Source organism: Heterocephalus glaber, unplaced genomic scaffold, assembly GCF_053883595.1.
Source record: "Heterocephalus glaber isolate CG9 unplaced genomic scaffold, H.glaber_assembly_v1.0 deba00001481, whole genome shotgun sequence".
Taxonomy (NCBI): domain Eukaryota; kingdom Metazoa; phylum Chordata; class Mammalia; order Rodentia; family Bathyergidae; genus Heterocephalus; species Heterocephalus glaber.
Window position 1 is genome coordinate 53,576,394 of NW_028258317.1, and position 21,601 is coordinate 53,597,994.

General features: G+C 37.7%; 1 protein-coding gene and 1 pseudogene across 29 annotated transcripts in view; both read right to left on the bottom strand.

The window, feature by feature from the left end:
* Trpm3 (transient receptor potential cation channel subfamily M member 3) overlaps window positions 1-21,601 on the bottom strand; it is an 843,949-nt gene that overhangs the window by 266,796 nt on the left and 555,552 nt on the right. The gene's annotated exons all lie outside the window — the stretch shown is intronic.
* LOC147825965 (FACT complex subunit SPT16 pseudogene) lies at window positions 2-21,595 on the bottom strand (annotated as a pseudogene). The gene has a single exon (XR_015439930.1). The product of XR_015439930.1 is annotated as an FACT complex subunit SPT16 pseudogene (transcript).

Below are 21,601 nucleotides of genomic sequence, written 5' to 3' on the forward strand. Positions count from 1 at the left end.
GGTATTGAAAGGAAGAGGTAGACATCAGAGAAAAGGAAACATCAGGAGAAGGAGAACTGGAGACAGGAAAAGAAAAAGAATTTCTTTCTTTTGTACAGTGAAAGTGCCCTCTGCATCCTCTTCCTAGAATTGCTTTGGGTAGAAGCAAGATTTATGATAAAAATTTCATTCAGAGCAAGTTTTAAAGAAATATTTATTTACCACACTCATCCAGAAAGGAGAATTTGTGCTTTTACACTAAAAAACTGGGCATGCCAATCATTGTTTCATTATAAAGTCCATAGTTTATTTGCTTTTTTTTTTTTTTTTTAACAAAACCCCCACAGTTTCTTTTAGCTTTTCCAAAATTGAAAATATCAAGTTCTACTGCTAGGGAGAACAAACAAACAAACAAACATAATATCTGAGCCCTACCCCTTCTCTTAAGTCACAGAACATGGAAGGAAGTGCAGTGGGGCAGGTGGGTGCAGAAAACCCAGAAGGAGGAGGGCAAGAGAAACTCCCCACACCTAAAAAGTCGTTCAACAGAAACTGATAAATACAGGACAATGGCAGGGTAGGTAAAAACAAGGAGCAGCAGAGCGAGAGGCTGTGTTGTAGATGTGGCCTCCCTTCCTGTTCTCTTTCCTCCTCAGGCAATGCTAGGTCCAAGACATAACTTGCCCCTTTGAGATCTAAACGTTGACTCCCATGAGCCTCCCTCTAGATTTCACTTGAAGCAGTATGTGAGGCACACAACCATTCTTCCTTTGATACATCAGAAAAGAGAAACAATGGTAATTTTGCCTTCTATCACTGTATCATGTATGAATTTTTAAGGAGAAAAAGCTGAGGCAGGGAGTGTCACTGTTTCAGATGTCTTCCAAGGTGGCAGAAATACCTCAGAATCTGCACGAGGCAAGAAACCAGGAAAACTCAGACGAAGGCACCAGCCCAATCTGCCTCAATAGCTTAAATTGTGTGGTTTATCACAATTGTTTGCAAATTCTAAGAACCTTTTCTAGATGTGAGGAAGGTCACAGCAGTAGGGGAGGATGAAGGACTGAATCTGCTGGTCAAGAACCATGGTACAGGTGGTTAAGGTCACCTTGTAGCACTGTCTTAGAAATACAGCTTTGAGACACCAAAGATGTCAGAAGCCATCAATGTCCTGGCAAAAGGTGACAGGAAGAGAAGAATGAATGGTATTTATTAACAGTGGGAGCCTCTACCCTTCTTCAAGAACACCTCCTCCCACCAGTGGAACAGATTAGAAGATGCAGAAACAACTCCAGACACACTCAGCCATCTCATCTTTGACAAGGAGCCAAACACCCTCACTGGAGGAAAGATAGCCTCTTTCATAAATGGTGCTGGAAAAATTGGGTTTCCACTTGCCAAAGACTAAAACTAGGCCTATATCTCTCACCATTCACTAAACTAAAATCTAAATGGATCAAAGATCTAAATATTAAAACAGAAACACTAAACTGGCTAGAAGAGAGTTTAGAAAGAACTCTTGAAGACACTGGTGTAGGAAAAGATTTTATGAACAAAACCTCAGTTGCCCATGAACTAGCACAAACAATCAGCAAGTGGGATCTCTTCTTACTAAAAAGCTTCTGCACAGCAAGAGAAACCACCAGCAGTGTGAAGAGACAACCTACAATGTGGGAAAAAATTTTCACCTTCTGTCCCTCAGACAAAGGTCTACTATCTAGCATCTATAAAGAACTTAAACAAATCAGACCTCCCACATTTAAAGACCCAATGCAAAAATGGGCATCTGAAATGAACAGACATTTCTCAAAGAAGTAGAAACAGCAAATAAACATATGAAAAAATGTTCAACATTGCTGGTCATTTGGGAGATGCAAATGAAAACAAAGCTGAGATTCCACCTCACTCCAGAAAGAATGGCTGCTATCAAGAAATCAACCAATAACAAATCCTGGCTGGGCTGTGGGGAAAGAGGAACCCTGCTCCACTGCTGGTGGGACTGCAGCCTGGTGCAACCACTGTGGAAAGCAGTATGGAGATACCTCAAAGAACTAGGACTGGAAGTCCCATTTGACCCAGCTATTCCCCTGCTGGGGATCTTCCCCAAAGAATTAAAGAGTCATACCACAGTGACATATGTGCACCCATGTTCATAGCAGCACAGTTTGTCATAGCTAAAACTTGGAAGCAGCCCAAATACCCATCAACTGGAGACTGGATAAAGAAAATGTGTTTTTTTTTATAAAATGGAGTACTACTCAGCCATAAAAAATGATAAATTAGAGACATTTATAGCTAACTGGATGCACATTGAGATGATATTCTTAAATGAAATAAATAGGACACACATGTGTAAATACTGAATAGTTTCTCTAGTGTGAGAAACTGAAAGTGTAAATAAGGAATAAAAGGTATAATAGATAATGTGAAATAGGAAGAAAAGGGGCAAAGGGTAAGGGGAAGTGGGAGGGGTGGGGGAAAGGAAAGAAGGGAATGGAATTAATATGAGAAAATGAGAGAATGGAAACCACGTCTGTGTAAATAGGGAGGGATGGATGGGTTGGAGGGAGGGCAGGGGAATGGGGAAAAATAAGAACCAAGAGAGACTATGTAAAGGTGCAAATTTCCAATGATGAAGGTCATCACATCGTATACCTAAAATGTACCAATAAAAAGATATAGATGAAAAAAGAAAAGAACACCTCCTCCCTTCCCATCTGAATGGGGCCATTGGCACATGTTCTGGTGGTCCTGGAATTTCCCGAGTTGATTGGTCCGCACAAATGGCCCCCTAAACCCATAAACACAAATGGCAGAACTTCAAAGAAAACAAAAGGGAAAAAGCCCAGTTTCTATGTCATGTAAAATTTTCTGGAGTTGGCTGGAGAAGAGTGGGGCTCAGAGCCAAAGTTCAGGTGTTACTTCCTCTTTTTCTTGGATGCGTCTGGAACCGTGGTTAGAGCCACGGCCTGAGCTTTGTACAGATGCCTTCCTCTTCCGGCTCATTCTTCGACTCTGTTCTTCTTCTTCCTCATAGCGACTTTCATGGTCCACTTTTCAGGCTTCTTCCTCCAGTTCATCCCAATCTTTGCCACTCTCTTCTTCACTGCCCAAGGATTCCTTGGAATAGTCAGATGACTCTTCTTCTGATGAATAATCTTCATCACTGTCCTCCTCCTCTTCTTCATAGTCATCCTCTGAAGGATTGAAAGTCTCGTCTTCTATTACAGACTCTGAATCCCCTTCTTCAGCACCACTCCCCTCACCCTCAGGTTCCAGGAGAGACCAGCCACCCCGCTCGAAGAAGCCCTCAGGGTCATCCACATAGTGTTCACGATTTTGGTCCAGTTGAGGGACTGTACTCCTTCTGTGTACTTCAGATTACAGGAATTCAACCATTCCTTGATGGGGTCAAGAGAGGCTACAGGAATGGCATTGGTCATTGTCACTTTCTTGCTATAGTCCTTGTAGACAATTACTATATCAAAGTTCTTCAGGTGAAACTGGACTCTCTCAAAATGGATCAGCTCCACTTCATCCAATGTCACCACAAAAGGTGGCCATTCTGAAGCATTGACCAGCGCACTACTAGTGGGCTGAAGGAGGCAGGTACTCCTGTAGGGAGCTCCATTAAATCCCAAGTCCTGAAAAGGCACTGCAAATTTTCCAGTTCCTCCTTTGTTAGAGCCTCTACTTTCTGGATGAAATTTTTAAAGGCAGTTTTCAGTTTGTGCCTCATTTCTCATTCCATCTCCTCAGCATAGAGGTCATCTCAGCCATGCATTTGCGGGTGTTTCTCCAAGTCCTTGATGATCTCACCCACTTCTGTGTAGAACTGCAAGTCTGTGTGTCGCTTCTTCCCAAAGATGATGGCATTCTTAAGGTGAAAGTGTAAGACAATAATTATTTCTCCATCACAGGGCTGGAACAAAGCATGTTTAATATTATTATACAAAATATCCCCTTTGTCTCCTCGAACAGAAGTGAAGAGGAAACCATTGACGTGGGCCTCCAGGGAGTCTTGCATCCTCTTCCGGGCAATGTTTGGGTGGATGTACAGAACCTTCAGTTTGGGATTACTCCGGTTTAGATCGATCACTGGTGAGTCTTTTTTCATGATGCCCTCCTTTTCTTTCTCTTCTGCTTCCCGAGTCTTGTAACATTTTTATACTTCTAATTTGGAAAGCATTCTGAAGGTTCAAGGCTGGTTCCGACTGTTCTCCAGGCATTTTCATATTTGAAGCATGGTATGTAATTTCCTTGACGAAAGTGGCTTCAGGGTTAGGAAAGATGTTGCCTTTGTTCCTGCCCAGAGCACTGCCTGGGCAATGGAAGTTGATTCGCAAGTAAGTATAATCTCCTTCCACAGACATACTTATATTCTTGATTGTGGCAGTGTGAAAAGGTGTTGCAATGCCAAACACTGGCATTATTACCGTCTCATATATTCTTATCAATATAGATTTTCATTTCCCGCATATGTGGTTCCTTAGGCATCAGAGATGGGTTTTTATAGGACACATTTGATTTTTGAGCCTTCTGAATCTGCTGCTCTCCCTTCCATTCAGTCAGTCACCTCTTTGCTTCCTCGTTGAGCTGAGCTGCCAGTTCTTTCTGATGTGCTCTTCGCTTCTCTTCTGCAGTCATCTCATTTCATGTTTTCTGTAAGTAACCCTGCCCAAGAACCTCTTCCTAGAAGGTCTTCACTTCATCTTTCTCCTCTTCCTCTTCTTCCTCATCTTCATTCTTTATGAAAATCCCCATATTCTTTTCTTTCTTCTTCACAGAAGTAAGAACTGTAGCTGGGCCATCCTCATCCACAAGCACAGTGTCACCAATGAATAGAGCATACAGTTTCTCTTCTGGTTTCTTCCCCTCCTTGTTACTCAGGTCAGAGAATCCCAAATTGATGCTGAAAACCATTCCTTTCTTCAGTACGTATTGACTTTTACTATTGATTACTAGAGAGCCTTCACGGAATTCAATTCCCATTCCAAATCCTGGATTTTTGGTGATTTCTTTCAGCAGCTGTGGCTTCTGCTTCTTAATCACATCCATGACAGCATTATACACATCATATATCTTCACACCATGTCTTAATTCCTTTAGAAGCTCCTCTTGAAGCTGGAGCAAAAAGTTGTAATCTTCTTGAACTTCCTGAGAAGGGTCCACCATCAAGGTGCCAACAAGATTGGAACAATAAGACTTGAAGCAAATACCCATGGCACAAGTGATGGCCCCAAAATACGTATGATTCTTGTCACTCACCACAATAAATTTGGGATTATAGTTGCCACCACTTTGAATGACAGGAGGGTAACATATTTCCATGGCAGAAGGGTCTGCCTCAGCTAGGTATTCTTTCTCTTCAATGGCCTTTTCCACAGACTCAGCCAATTTGCTATGCCGAACTTTCTCATCTGCATCAACTATTTCCATGACTCTTTCCTTGAAAAATATTTTGAAGACCCGAGAGATGATATTGGCTGCTTTCTTCATTAGGTTGAGCTCCTCCTCCTCCTTTACAGCGATGGTATATGCCACAACTGCACTGATACCTATTTTGTCAAAGTCCTCTGTGTTGAGGCAGTCATTCCAGCTCTTCATGAACACTCCAGGGAATGTGTCTTTGCTGAACACTCCAATCTTCTTGCCATTTTTGCTTTCTTTAATGGCTTCAATCATTTGGTCAAAGCTGCTCTTATTACTTTCATTCTGTTCTCATATGAGGAGTGTTATGGCAGGGGCTTCATTAGTGTTCTCGTTGCCTTTAGTGATGGCAATCTGTTTCAAGAACTCCACTTTTTTTTTGCTGGCCATAAAGATGATTTTGTCATCACAGAAAACCATGATTGTATCAGTTAGTTGGTAACCAAAGAGCCATATCTGTTAGGCAGTTGATTTGGCATAAACAATTTCTTCTTCAAAACCCACTGAGACAACAATCGCCTCAGTGTTGGCATACTCCTCTTCTCCTTTCCACCAACTGCTGTACAGTCTCTTAACTCGCCAATAATAAGCGTTTTTGTCCAGAGTCACAGCCATAACCCTGGACACCGCTTCTCCTCAGGTTCCAAGAATCACACGAGGTCCCAGCTCCGCCACCCGCTCTCGGTGGCCCCGGAATCCCGCACTCGCTCAGTGACCCGGAAGTCGATAGTTTATTTGCTAATGAGCAAAAATAATTTTTAAATGTAGTTATTTGTTTCATTTCCTCTTCTATCAGGTCAATACTGTAATAGGCACAGCAGAACAATTATGATTCTGAGAGTGGAAGATGGAATAATGAAGTCTTTTCTGTCAATCGTGTTCAGCTATCTGAAGGCCTGTTATTTAAAATAACACTATTCTTACTAGATACCTTAACTGTGAAATAAGTTGAATGTAAAATAACTGTCTCATGAGACAATTACCAATCAAGCCAAAAATTACACCGTTTAAACCTAAACTGGGGCAATTTCAGTGTTCTCCCAGATTTTTGGTATAAAAAGAAAACCAATATTTTGTGAGCTAGTTGTTTTATATATATTATCTACATTCCTTGCAAGAATCCTACAAGCTACTGGCTGTATTTAATTTGTAGATTTTAAAAAACTGGGAAAACAGAAAGGTAAAGTAAGTTATCTGTTTGTTTTTTTTTTTTTTTTAATACACCCAACCAGAATTCACACCTAGGTCTGCCTGATTCCAAAAATCTATGCTTCTCCCCCATGCCACACACACTGTTTATACCCAAAGGAAACAAGATGATATGTTGCCAATCTACTTCGAAATATTTAAGAAGGAATTTCACTCAAGACAATGAAAAGAGAACATTCAACACACTTATTGTTATGCACTGTCAGTATAGCTGTCACTGTTCTGAATCACTGAAATTGACTGGGCAGAAATAAATGCTATTGGGTTTTTATTTGTGTTCCTTTGTGCAATATGTACATTAATTATAGAGTTGATATGCTCTTGTTCTTTTTCAGAATGTAATAACACACCATGAAAAGCTGCAGTAAGATTGAGTAGTTCGTTAAAGGAATTACAAAGTGATTTAGTTAGAGCAGCCTTCAAGAGTGAAGACTGCATGTAAGTCATTTTTAAAATCTTGGTATTGTTTCAAAACCTCGTGGTTCCCATGTGTCTAGAAAATAAAGTGTACTCGATAAATAATGAATGAATAACGCAAACTTGAGACAGACATGCTTCTGTTCAAATCTTAAAAAAAAATCTTTCTGAATTATTTGGGAATTGATTTAATGTAAAGTTTAAATGTGTGTATAATTCTGAATTTTTGAAATAGCTTTCAGTCCCATAAATATATGTCCATGTTTTAATATATGCCAATGTTTTAAATGTAGTATCAATATGAGGTTAATTCATAGCTTCATTTTAGTTGGCTCTTATTGATAACAAAAAAGCCCATAACAGTTTTGATTATTGTCTCTCGTAATCACATAAAACAATAATCAATTACTGCTTTGTTTTAGGTGATGAAATGGAATGCTTCAAAATAGTGGCAGTCTACTGTATTTCCAACCCTGTCTTCAGCTCTTTATCACTGGAAGAGTAAGTTGCTTAGCTGAAATTCCCATTTTGTTGCTCCTCATTTTTGATTATAAAACATTAATTCCACAGCAGAGTGCAAATTAATAAATATTAATGGTTTGTGGAAAGATACATAGCAGAAAGATTTTTGAGTATTCTTAAAGTGCCTCAGTGTTGTGCTTTGGACAAAAGAAAATGCTTTAGTACAGTTCTCTCATTTATAGCAGCAGCTCCTGAAGATTCCATGTGAAGGAGGGGAAAGACCAAAGCAATGAATATCAGATATTTGTGCTGGCTGAAACGCGCACACACACCCACACACACCCCCACACCCCCCTTTTTACTTCCTGGGAATCTACTTTAAGACTCTTCATGAAAGTAAAGTTCTCAAGTGAATAAAGGAATTATAGTGATTGTCAGCTAAGCTATTGCATTTACCACAATATGAAAAAAAGGTAATTAAATCATCTGCTGATGTGCTTATGTCTCTTTTCTCCATTACTGAATTCTAAGGGCATTGGTTCTTCAGTCTTCTGACTTTTGACCTTTTTTTTTGGTACCAGGGATTGAACTTGGGTCCTTGTGCTTGCGCAGCAGGCAGAAAAACCACTGAGCTAAATCCCCAACCCCTGACCATTTTTTCTTGTGAAACAGTTCAACAGCTCCTTGGGAACATGGTGTATTTGCATCAATTGTGGCAACAGGGTCAAACTTAGAGTTGTTCTTGAATTCTAATTTCTTCATTGTACTGAAAGTAAGTTAAAGGTGGCCATATTTTGGCAGAGATTTTCTGTTGAATAATAGGGAATATAAATCTGAAAAATAAGTAAAATGTCCTAATATAGTTTTTAGTCCTCATTGGAGGAAGATATGCTAGGTTCTAAAACCATCCTGAGCACATGAATCATGGAAATCTGTTTGAATCCCAGTTCTGCCAGTGGCTGTGTGACTTTTTTATTAGTACACGTTTGCAGTACGTAATAATTACATTCATGATGGGGAGCTGGTACATGTACATTACACATCTTAATTCTTTTATGTTCTTCCTTCCTCTCTCTTCCCTCGGTCCCCTTCTCTTTTGCAAAAGTTTCATCTCTAGATTTCTTATTATCTAGCTTTTATTTTGCTCTTTGTTTATACTTGGGTTCTTGTATAAGAGAAACCATACAATATTTAAAATTGAGTTTCTGTTTTATTTCACTTAAATTATGGTCTCATGGTGCATCCATTTCCCTACAAATGTGACTCTGACTTTTTAATTTGTAAGAAGGAAATGATTAAACCACTTATTTCATGGCATTAGTTGAGATCGCATGTGGGAAGTACCTGGCACCACGCCTGGCTCATAGCAGCCATCTACAAACATCAATTCCTTCTCCAGATCTGCTCTATCTTACCAACTATAAGCTGAGTTTCCAATTGTGAACCAGTGATCAAAACAAACTGAAACAAATACTTGACTTCTTGTTTTACACAAGAGATTTAAATCAACATAAGCAAAGAATAAGAATCAACCATCTGTTGGCAAAATATGCAAAGTGTTTTTTTGTTGTGACATCCTCCCAAGCATCTAAGGGGCTGATGGTCTGGAACTATTTGTTGATTAACTGAAAAGTTGGAAATAATTTCATAAAAATACATTTTGGTCTAACTTGCCTATAAAATTCACTTAATATTCTTCATTACAAACATGCCCCCAGTCTACTTTGTGTGTGTGTGTGTGTGTGTGTGTGTGTGTGTGTGTACCGGGGATCGAATACCGGTCCTTGAGCTTGCGCAGCAGGTGGCGAAACCACTGAGCTAAGTCCCCGGCCCAAAATTCTTTTTTTTTTTTTCCCAGTCTACTTTTGAGTAACAGTTTACATAAGTATACAAGATTTGATATTCTTTCTGCTGTGTTTTCCAAATAGAATAATGTCTTTTTAATAACATGAATACAAATCAACTTTTCTGTGACGAAATTTTGGAGGTAATGCAGCCACTTTCTGGTAAGACCTCCTAAAAACAGGACAACTTTTTTGGAAGTGTGTTGGTGAGAACGACTATGACATGTGGGTGACTTGTAGGTATACTGTATGCTGTACAGCACATTCTCAGCCAGGATTTTGTGAGAAAATTCCTAATGCCCCATAGCATTCATTGCTTGGAAATGATCACTTTCTCATCATTGGAAGAACTGAGAAGATGGCCACTCACATTTTCTATGTTTCATAATTGACATAATGAATCTTTGTGGAGAAAGGTTAAATGGTATCTGAAAGGCCTTACGATTTGGTGAATTTTCATGATTGGTAAATATAGTAGTGTTTATATCTAAAAGGGAAATCTTAGAAATGGATTTTATTTTATTTTTTTTAGAAATGGATTTTAGACCCTTACTATTCTCTGTGAATCAGAGGGCAGAATACCTCTAAGTGACGGCATTTTTCCTTGCTTTCTTGTCCCTTAAGAGAGAATAAGAAAATTCTTTACTCAGTAATGGATTGAATACCGTTTAGCACTGTTCTGCTGATTGGTACAATTCTAGTTCCAAGGGCTCCACAGACCCTGACTTTGAAATAAAGATGCCTAGTGAAGTGCAGCAGGGGCTGTATGAGGGTTTGGTGGGGGCAAAAGCCCTTTATATGAAACATGAGTAGGGATATCATCATATCCAGGAAGAGATTGATTCCGAGGCCCTATAGGCAATCTGAACACCTCCCACATGGTGTGATGGTGCTGTGTTTATGTTCCCTGGATGGGCTCAAATGAGTCACACAGAAGCAGGTCTAAGATACCTGCTGGTGTTTTTCTGGCTATTTTCAGCATGGTCTGGTCTTGCCTAGGAATATGGAGCAGAAAGTCAGCATATGGGCCTCTAGTTCTAGTTTTTCTAGGCATTAACTTGTGACCTTGGGAAAGTCTTTGAATGTATTCATTTACTGTAATAAGGAAATACAGTGCATGGTAAGCATGGTGCTGGCTTGAGACCTTATCATGTGTTTAGATAATATCCAAAACAATATTCAAAATATATTTACTAAAGGAAACTTTTGCACCACAGTTTTCTTATCTGTAAAGTAGAAGATGTGACTAATTTATGAAGATTTCCATCTCCAAACTTGAGTCTGGACAGCCTGTGTTAAAAAATACACTTGGTCTTTTCACGCTAATGGAGCATAATGATGTTCCATGTGTGTTGGCTGCAAAAACAAAGTTATTCTCTTATGTCCTGAGGTCTCTCCCATTTTACCATACTTGAAGTGGCAGTTTGGTCACTTGGGATTCCAGGCAGAAATGAATTAGGTTAAATCAGATTTTTGCACCATCAGTCACAGGCTCTGTGCAAACTTGGCCTTGTTACCTAGTATATCGTGTATCAATATGCTTCAAGGCACAAGGCAGGGTATGTATGGCCTGGAGAGCCACGTTCTTCATCTTGAGAGCATTGTGGTTTTAATTTAGACCACATGAAAATGAGCATTCACTGAGCACATCTTCCATGCCAGGCCCATGAGGGCAATGACTTCTATGGGGTAATCATTGTATGTTTATTTTATTGGTGGAACTATACAGGCTCACAGAAATGAGATGTCTTTGCCAAACGTACCCCACTAACCACAGTTTAAGTTCCTTTATAAGCAGAGTCACATTAAAAGGGAAGACAGAAGACACAATCTGATTAAAAATTTATAGAGAATATTGTGGTTGGCTTTTCTACTGGACATTTTTTTTTTTTCTAGTGGCTCAGCTGGGCTTTGGAATCCTTCTGACAGCTGATCAGATTTTTTCCAGTCAAGTCATCTAGAACATAGACAGAGGTCAGGAAAGGCACCAGGAGGCAGCAAAATGGGGTTGTGCTTTGGTGAGAAAGAAACAAACGGAGTGTTGAGATTTTGTTAAAATCAGGCATTCCATTCTGCTAGGGAAAAGGAGATACCATTGAGAAGTGAAAGCAACCTCTGGTGTTGAAGATAAAGGAACATGGGGCCTAAGAGAATGAAATGGGAAGAAGAAAGGCTCTGTAGGTCCTGCTAATAGAGAGGCCTCAGCCAGTGGGGCATGGGCTGCTTATTTCCTATTCAGGCAACAGAGCTGTAGGTTTAGGTATAAAGCAGGTCATACTGAAATCTGAATGCTGCTCTCAGCACAGCAGTCCACACAAGTAACAAGCAAACTCATGGACCCATTTCCAAAGAGCACCTGGATATTAGCTGTGTGACTCCCCCTAAAATCCACAGGAGCATCAATTACTTCTTCTGGCAGCACTTTGAATATATGTCCCTCAATGTGAGTCTTGCTGAGAGTTCCAAACGCCTCATTTCATGCTTTCTACTTGAATGGACTCACCTCCCTTTGGCCCATCCGAAGGGGAGACATATGCCATTCAGCTACTGGCAGTGGGTACAGGCTCTTAAATAATAAAAGGGATCACCTTATTTAGCAATCACCAGGTATGAAGTCAGGGTGACTTTAAACTGTGTTCAGAAATTCTTTGAAACTTCTCTTGGTGAAGGTTGGATTCAGTGCTTCACCTCTCTAAGGGACAGAATAAAACAGTGATGGCATGTGACTTCTTAAGGGCTTCTCTTAGCTCTCATTCAGATCACATACTCTGAAGGAAGCCTGTGCCAAGCTGTGAATGCCATAAAGCAGCCTCAAGAACAGGTCTGCATGGCCAGGAACTCCACCCACTTGGCTGTAAATGAGTAATCTTGGAAGAGGGCACTGCAACCCAACTGCCATCTTGACCATGACCTCAAGAGAGAAGCATAACTGTAACCATCCAGGTAAACCATTCACAAATCCTTTGCCCACCACATTGTGAGATGATCAGTGTTAAGCCATTAAGTTTTGGGATAGTTTTTAACATATCAATATATAATTGTGTAATATCTTAGTGGCTTCAAAATGTGTCATCTCCCTCTATTCTGAACAGATGTATATAATCTCATGAGATGTATATAATCTCACTAGTTCCTACTGTCCGAGTCCTCATGCTACCTGGCATTCCTTCTCTGTGCTCTAAAGGGTTCTAGTTCCTTTTCCACTGGAGTGGTAGCTAAATCCTCCAGGCTCCTCCCACTTCTCACCTGAACTCCATCCTTCAATCTGACTTCTGTGCCTGTACTCTTGCCAACTGAGTGGCCCTAAGCAAGTTATTTATCCTCTATTTCTTAATATCACTATAAGAAAATGGAGGTTGAAAACTATAATCACTTAACTGAGATACAGATGATCCCCCACTTACAGTCATTCAATTTAGAAACTTCGACATTGTGATGGCGTCAAAGGCAATACTACATATTCAATAGAAATTTTAGTTCAAAATGTGCTATTTTTCTGGTTTAGTAACACAAAGTAGGATACTCTTCTTGTGCTGTTTACTCATAAGGAGCCACCTTCCAGCCACCTACATGGTTAGAAAGGTAAGTAACCATTGTATTATGTACAGTGTACTGCATTCAATAAACTACAATAGCTATTCAACACTATTACAAAATGGTCTCTGTGTTAGATGTTTTTACTCAACTCCAGCCTAATGTAAACATATTGAGCACATTTAAGGTAGGCTATCCTAAACTATGGTATTTGATGGATTAGATATAGTAAGTGCATTTTCAATTTAAAAGTTTTTTTTTTTACTTACTTACAATGGGTTTATAGGACATGACTTCATCATAAGTCAAGGAGCATCCCTTCCATAAGGATTAACTAAGATATGAACTCAAAGAATAATGCAGATATAAACTGAAATTATTGATAGCTATTATAGTATCACCTCTGTTCAGCCATTAAATTTGGACATCATCAGGATTTAGGCGCAGGTCCTTTTCTTCCCCTACCTACTTCCATCTGGAGATGCCATCCATTGACATGGCTTTGATTTCCATCTATATGAAATGCTTTCAAAAGTGTGTAGCCACATTTTCCTCTTAAGCTTCTGCCTTATGTGCTCATTAGCTTGCAAGATATTTTCATGTAGATACCTCCTAGGAACTCCAAAATCCACATGTTCACATCCAAACTGCCTCCCTCTAAGTGTGTAAGATAACTGCTGCCTTGTCAGCCCAGAATGTGGACCAAGTTCAGGAAACATCCACTCTGTCTTATACAACTCACAGGGTTGAGTAGGTTTGTGTGTGACCTTTTCTTCTGACTTCCCCTGGATTCTGGATACATCTTATCTAACAACCTCATGCTGGGGCCTCAGCTGGGATATTTTTTGACTTCATATTATATATGAAGTCATATTTGGCTTGCCGCAGAAACTGAGTTCCAAGTGTAATGAATTGATAACTATATCCAAATTAACAATCAATATTGACCTTGATGTTTTTTGGCTTGAAACATAAAGATGACATCAGAAGAGCACTTTTAATTAAACATAAGAATCCTTTAAGGTTACAAAGCTCAGGAAAATAAATTATAGTCAAGGGAAAGTAGAACATTGAATGGAAAAGTAATTTAATAACCACATATGATGATGTGTTAGAAATCTTAGCCAAAAATAATGTCTATCCTCAAGTTAAAATGAAAAGTACTTTTTCTTGTGTTTATGTCTGGATTTGTAATTTGGTATGTGTCTGGTTAATCTCATTTTGGGACAGACAAATGATAAAGGCTTCAGAAACTGTTAAATTATTTGATACAATTCTGGTCAAGTTGTTTTCTAAAGTAAGAAATCTAAATGTAAAATGTGCTATGTGAAAATTATAATTCTCTTGGCTTTCCATTGGTGATGACTTCATAATCATCTATCCAGGCCAAGTTTCTCTAGGGACAAAGTATATGGCTCTGATCACTCACTGAGTAAATTTGCAAGTTCAATTTATAGGCATAAGGTACTTGCTGATATCTTATCTAACAATAAAAACATAATATTTTAAAATATTTTCTTTATCTTTGACATAGTTCAAAGGATGGGCTTTGCAGATAGATGGATCTGGGTTCTAGTCCATATTTAGTTTACTCAACTATAAAAAGGTTCTAGGCTATAAAAAGGCTAATATATGCCAGTATATAGCATATTCAAGAGCTCAGTAAATTATAGTTATTATCATTATGATTATTTTCATAGAAACTATATGATGATAGAGCAAGTTTTTTTTTTTTTTTGGTATCAGGGATCGAACTCAGGTCCTTGTGCTTGCAAAGCAGGTGGCGAAACCACTGAGCTAAATCCCCGGCCCCTAGAGCAAGTGTTTTTATACTCAGACATGAAAAAAATAAAATTAATTTTCAAATGATTGCATTTTGATAGAATCCTGAAGTAGTAAAATTTTCAATAGCACATTTGGTTTTGTTTTCTCTGCTATTTGATATCTGATGCCAAAAGTTTAGTCTTTTTTTTTTTTTGATGTTTATTACATGTGAGCTTGAATATATACAATGGGAGAAAAAAGATAGAAGGCAATATATTTATCCTAACTAAATTTTTATTACTTAAAAAAGCTTACCAGACAACATTTCTAATTTAGTGATTTAGAAATCCCTCTAGGGGGATTCCAGTGGTGACTATTTTATTCTTGTCTCTTTGTATGATAGTTTAGAATCATTAATCTTTAATGATCATGTTAGAATAGTGAACACATACCTTGAACACCAGCAGTCTTTTTCCTCTAATTTGCAATTTGGAAACAAACTCTATTATTACACAAGGGCCCAAGAAATCCTATGCACATTCTAATTTACCAATTCATAGGGTACCAGAGTAGTCAAAATTCAATCAATCTTAGTCAAAGATTTACAGAAAAACTACATTACAACTATTTATCCTGTGCATTCTACAACCTGACACTTTGTAAAGGCCAAAAAGTTGTATTTTATTTTTAGATATTGTATATCTTTAAAATGTATTAATGTATTAATTATACATATGAATGGGGCTAAGTATGGTATTTCCATATATGTGTACAGGGAGCACTGATGAAATCCAGCCTTCCTTTTGCCATTCGCCTCTTCCCAATATCTAGTAATCATTATTTTCTTTCAGGACAGCTTCTTTTTAGCTCTCACATATGAGAGAGAACATGTGATTCTTGTCTTAGTGTGTCTGATTTTTTTCATTTCACATAATGTCTTCCAGTTCCATTCACTTTGCCATAAGTAACAATATTTCATTTTTCCTCATGGCTGAATAATACCACATCCTAACAATATATAAATAATATAAATGTGATATAAAATATATAGAATATATAAATATGTATGTGATATATATGACATATCTATATAAGTATGATATATATGACATTCACCCTATCAATTTATTTGTTGGTGGTCACCTAGGCTGACTCCATAGCTTAGCTGTTGTTTGTAGCGCCACAGTTAACATGGGTATGCAGATTATCTCTTTGGCATGTTGATTTCATTCCCTTTGGATGTAAATCTAGGAATGAGATAGCTGGATTATATGGTAGATTTATTTTTAGCTTTTAAGGAGTCTCTACACTGTTCTGCATAATGGCTGGACTAATTTATATTCCCATCAATAATGTGTAATATTTCCTTTTTCTCCATATCCTTGTCAGCATTTGTTATTTATTTTGATGTTAGCCATTCTAATTGGGAAGAGATGGTATCTCACTGTAGTTTAGCTTCATATTTCCCCAATGGCTAATGATATTGAGTATTTTTTTCCACATAATTGTTGGTCATTTGTTTTTGTTTGAGAAGCTTATTTATTTTTCATTAAATTACTTGTCTTTTTGTTCAGTTCCTAATATGTACATTCTGGAGAGTAACCTTAGGCTAAATGAATAGTTGACAAATAGTTCCTTCCATTTTATAAGTTCTCTTTTCACTGTTAATTATTTTCTTTTGCTGTGCAGAAGCTTTTTTGTTGGATGTAATCCCATTTGTCAGTTCTTGATTTTGCTTCTTGTACTTTTTGGGTTCTATCCAGAAAAATACCTCTCTTTCTCTCTTCCTTCCTCCCTCCCTCCCTCCCTGTCTCTGTGTGTCTGTCTCTGTCTCTGTCTCTGTCTTTCTCTCTCTCTGTGTGTTTCTTCTGTTTTAGTTCTTGTAGTTTCAGAGCTTCTGCTCTCTAATCTATCATGAACTCATTTTTTTTTGCAGGGTGAGAGAGAAGGGTCAGGTTTCAGCCTTCTGCATGTAAATACCCAGTTTTCCTGGTACCATTTTTTGAAGAGGTTGTCATTCCTCCATGTGTTTTTGGCATCTTTGGTGACAGAGGCTGTGGGTTTACATTTGGAATCTCTAGTCTGTTCCATTGGTCTATGTGCCTGGTTTTATGCCAATGCCATGCTGTTTTTGTTATTTAGCCCTGTAGTAAGTCTTGAAATCAAGTACTGTAATGGCTCTAGCTTTGTTCTTTTTCCTCAGGACTGCTTTGGCCATTCAGTGTCTTTAGTGATTTCAAATGAATTTTAGGATTGTTTTTGCAAGTTCTGTAAGGAATGTCCTTCATATTTTGATCAGAATTTACACTGAATCTTTAGATAACATTGGGAATTCAGGACATTTAAACAATATTAATTTTTCCAATCCATGAACATGGGACGCATTTCCATCTTTTTGTCTTGTTCAGTTTCTTTCATCAGTGTTTTATAATTTTTATTGTATAAATCTTTCTGTTCTTTCCTTCCTCACTCCCTCCCTTCCTTCCTCCCTCCTGATATTGTGAATGGAACTGCTTTCATTTCTTTCTTTCTCAATAAATTCATTATTGGTATACATAAAAGCTACTTATTTTTGTATCCAGCTACTTTACTGAATTCATTTGTCAATTCTAGTAAAGTTTTCTAGAGAGTTTAAGTTTTTCTATATAGAGAATCATAGCATCTGCAAACAGGGATAGTTTAACTTCCTCCCTTCATGTTTGTGTCCATTTATTTCTTTCTCTTGCCTAATTGTTCTGGCTAAAACCTCTAGTATTATACTGAGTAAGAGTGGGGAGAGTAGACATGCTTTTCCTGTTCCTGATCTTACAGGAGTGCTTTCAGCTTTTCCCTATTCAGTATGATGTTGGCTTTGGGTTTGTCATATACAGCCTTGCCTGTGTTGAGTTATGATACTTCTACACCTCGTTTATCATAAAGCGATGTTAAACGATCAAAAGCTTTTTCTATATCTATTAATATCATATGATTTGTATTCCATTGATATGATATGTTTATTCATTTGAATATTTTAAACCATCTTTCTATCCCAGTAATAAAGTCAACTTAATCTTGGTGGATGATCTTTTTTGGTGTGATGTTGGATTCAGTTTGCTAGTATTTTGTTTGAGAATTTGTTTTGAGAGTCTATAGTTTTCTTTTTTTATTTCTTTGTCTTCTTTTGGTAACAGGGAGTTTGGAAAGGTTCCCTTCCTTTATAATTATTTGTAATAGTTTGAGAAGAATTAGCACTATTCTTTTTTTTCTTTCCTTTCTCCCTTCCTTTTCTTTCTTTTCTACTGGGGATTGAACCAGAGCCTTGTGTGTGCTAGGACAATGCTCTACTGCTTAGCTACATCAACAGTTCTTTTTAAAGTTTTGAGACAAGGTCTTACTAAGTTGCCCATGCTAGCCTCAAGCTTGCAATCCTGCCTCAGTCTCCCAAGTAGCTGAGATTACTGGCATGTGGCAGGATGAATGGCCTTCATTATTTCTTGAAAAGTTTGGTACAATTCGTGGTGCATTCCTATAATCCCAGTACTCTGGAAGCAGAGGCAGGAAGATCATAAGTTCAAGCCCAGCCTGGTTAGTTTGGCAAATTAGCAAGATCTTGTCCAAAAATAAAACAGGCCAGGGGATCTAGCTCAATATAAAGGCCCTAGGTTCAATTCCCAGTACCACAAGAAAAAAGTTTGGTAAAATTCAGCAGTGAAGCCATCTGTTTCTGGGCTTTTCTTTGTTGGGGGACTTTTAATTACTGATGCACTCTCTTTACTTTTATTAATCTATTCAGATGTTTTATGTCCTCATGGTTTAAGATATGTCCAGGAGTTTGTCCATGTCTCCTAGTTTTTCAGTTGGTTTGTTTCTATTTCTGTGGAATCAGTTGTCGTGTCTATTTGGGTCTTCTCTGCTTTTGGTTAGTGTAGCTAAAGGGTTGTCTATTTTGCTTGACAATTTATCTAAAATATGCAGCCATAAAGAACAAGAAACTAGAAACATTTATAGCTAAATGGATGCACATTGAGGCCATACTCTTAAGTGAAATAAATAGGACACACACATGTAAATACCAAATAGTTTCTCTAATGTGAGAAACTGAAAGTGTAAATAAGGACTAAAATGATTGAAACGAATAATTGATAATTTGAAATAGGAAGTAAAGGTCCAAAGTGGTAGGGGAAGTGGGAGGGGAAGGGGAAAGGAAAGAAGGGAAAGGAAAAATTATGAGAAAAGAAAAAAATGGAAACACATCTATGTAAATAGGGAAGGGTGGAGGGGGTGAAGGGCACACAGGTAATGGGGAAAAATAAGAACCAAGATACATCATGTACAGGTACAGGCACCCAATGATAAATGTAAATGTATTGTATACCTAAAATGTGCCAATAAAAGAATTTAAGCATAAAAAAGTATGCTGTGACGAAGCTCTTTTCTGGCCATGTCTGCTTGGGGTCCTGAAAGCTTTCTGTACAGATGTCCATATCTTTCTCAAGATTAGGGAAGTTTCCTGCTGTTACTTCATTGAATAGTTTTTTACACCATTAATTTTTCTCCTTATCATTGGGTATTCTGAAATTGCAGATATCTGTTCATTTGATAATGTCCTAAAGAAATGAATGCTTTCTTCATATTTATTTATTTTTTATCTGAATGGGATATTTGAAAAGACCTGTCTTCAAGTTCAGATATTCCTTTTTCTGTTTGATCTAGTCTATTGAGGTTTTCTGGTCTGCTTTTCATTTGACTTATTAAACTCTTCATTTCCAAGATTTCTATTTGTTTTTTCCTAAAAGCTGTCTCATTGCTGATTTCCTTATTCATATCCTGTATTAATAGTTTATATTCTCTTGGATCTCATTGAGCTTTTTAATAGTCACTTTAAAATTCTTTATCAGGTATTTCATCCATATTGATTTCTTTGAGCTTGGTTGCAAAAGTAACTTACAAGGGTTGATTAAAAAATATCATATGTGTTTAAATAAAAAAAAATTGTTACAGTAAAAGACACATTGCCATTAATTTCCCTTAAAATACTCCCTCTTGCTTCAAACACATTTATCCCATCAAGAAAGTTCTTGCCACTTTCTGAAGTACTTCTGGAAGTCTTCTTCCTTGAGTATCTATAGTTGTGCTATCGTGACTTCCTTAATGTCCTAAATCTATTCAAAAAATTTTCCTTTCATGGTCATTTTTGCTTTGAAGAAGACCCAAAAGTTTCATGGTGCCAGATCCAGTGAATAAGGTGGATGAGGGCTCACCATAATGTTTTTATGAGCTGGCTTTTCCATTGGATGGTTCTGAGCAGCAGCAATTGCCAAATTTTTGATCATACCTCTTAAAGAGACTCATGAAAGAGGAATTCCAGAACTGCTTCAGAAAGAGCCAAGAACAATGGGGTAGGTGTGTTGGGAGTATTTGAGGGGGACTAATGGCATTGAGTTTTTTACTGTAATAAATGAAAAAAATTAATATTCTCTATACTTTTGATCACTCCTCATGTTCTCTTGGAAGTATAATATTACCTTGTTTTTATCATATTTTTTTGTCTACATTGAGATTTGCGTACCTATTGGATTAAGTATCTCTACCATTTTCATATATGATGGCCTTCTTAGTAAGCAGGTTTCTCCTGAAATTGTGTTTTGGGGTATCAGTTTGTTTTGCAATGTTGGCTTTATTTCCAGTTGGTTACCTGCAAGTAGCCTCTTTATTCCTTCTTTGACTACAATGTGTACAATGGTGAAGTTAGACCCACTGACTTGGCAGGTCATAAAAGAATGAGGACATCCTTTTTTTCATCACAGGAAGCCAAGCAAATGTAATATGCAATCATATGAGATTCACAGGAAGAACAAGCTAACATGATGTGGAAGGGCAGCACTTTGTACAAATGCTTACACAACCAAGGTTATCATTTCATTACTCTATCTTGGATGCAGAAACAACCATATGACATTTACTTAGTTTATCTTCCTAAGAAGGTTCTAAAATACCCATGGTCCAGTTGAATACTAAACAGAATTTACAATAAAGATCCTAAAGCTATGGACATTTTGAAATAATTTCTGAACCATAACATTATAAATAATTACATGTTAACAAAATGCACTATTAAATTCTTTTGGTGCTGAGGTAATTTTAGCATATTCTGATTCTCTAGGAAATAAACTTCTAGTTTAAAATTAACATTCACTTAAAAGCATAGTAATCTGTTTGCATATGTAAGGGAAATATTTGGTGGCTAGTGGGACAGAAAATTCCCTTAAGGAAGGCAGCTGGTAGAGCCTCCCCTCCATCTATCCATTTTGTTTGTTTGTTTATTTGTTTGTTTGGTTTTTGGTAAAGAGGTCTGTGAAAGGAACAGAAATAAGGTATTGGAATCAAGTGCTCTGGATTTCTGGCAAAATCGGCAACTGATTGGTCACAGTGTGGCTCTGACCAGCAGAACAGGAAGCAGACTGGCCATTTTCTATATTTAGCCAAGGTGTTTTGCAGTAGGAAATAATACAATTGTGCCTACACCTTACACAAGCACTTAGTGAAGAAGGACTAAGTAGGAATGCTGTAAAATGAAATGGGAAAAATCTTTCTGCAGCTCTTCTGAGTTGGGTGAAGGACACTTGAATAATAATCTTGAGCCCATGGTGAGAGGAGTCTTCATTTCTGTATCAGTCAGTTTATATTGTCAAATATTACTTGGTATAAATTAAATTTAATACAGCCGTACCGAGTACTTCCAGATTTAATAGACAAAGAAAGATCACTGCTTGATTCAAGAAGAGAAGTTTTTCTCTTGACCTTTCTAGACTGAAAAAATTGACATGGACTTTACCTAGATTTTGGGAAAGAAGTATTCATCCTGTAAGTAATTCCTAACATAAATTTCAGTGAATGGGGTGGGGACCAGACAAGTACTATACTGTGTACCATATGAATACTAACTTCACTGCTGTGGTAGAGGGGCAGCCCCCAGGACTTAC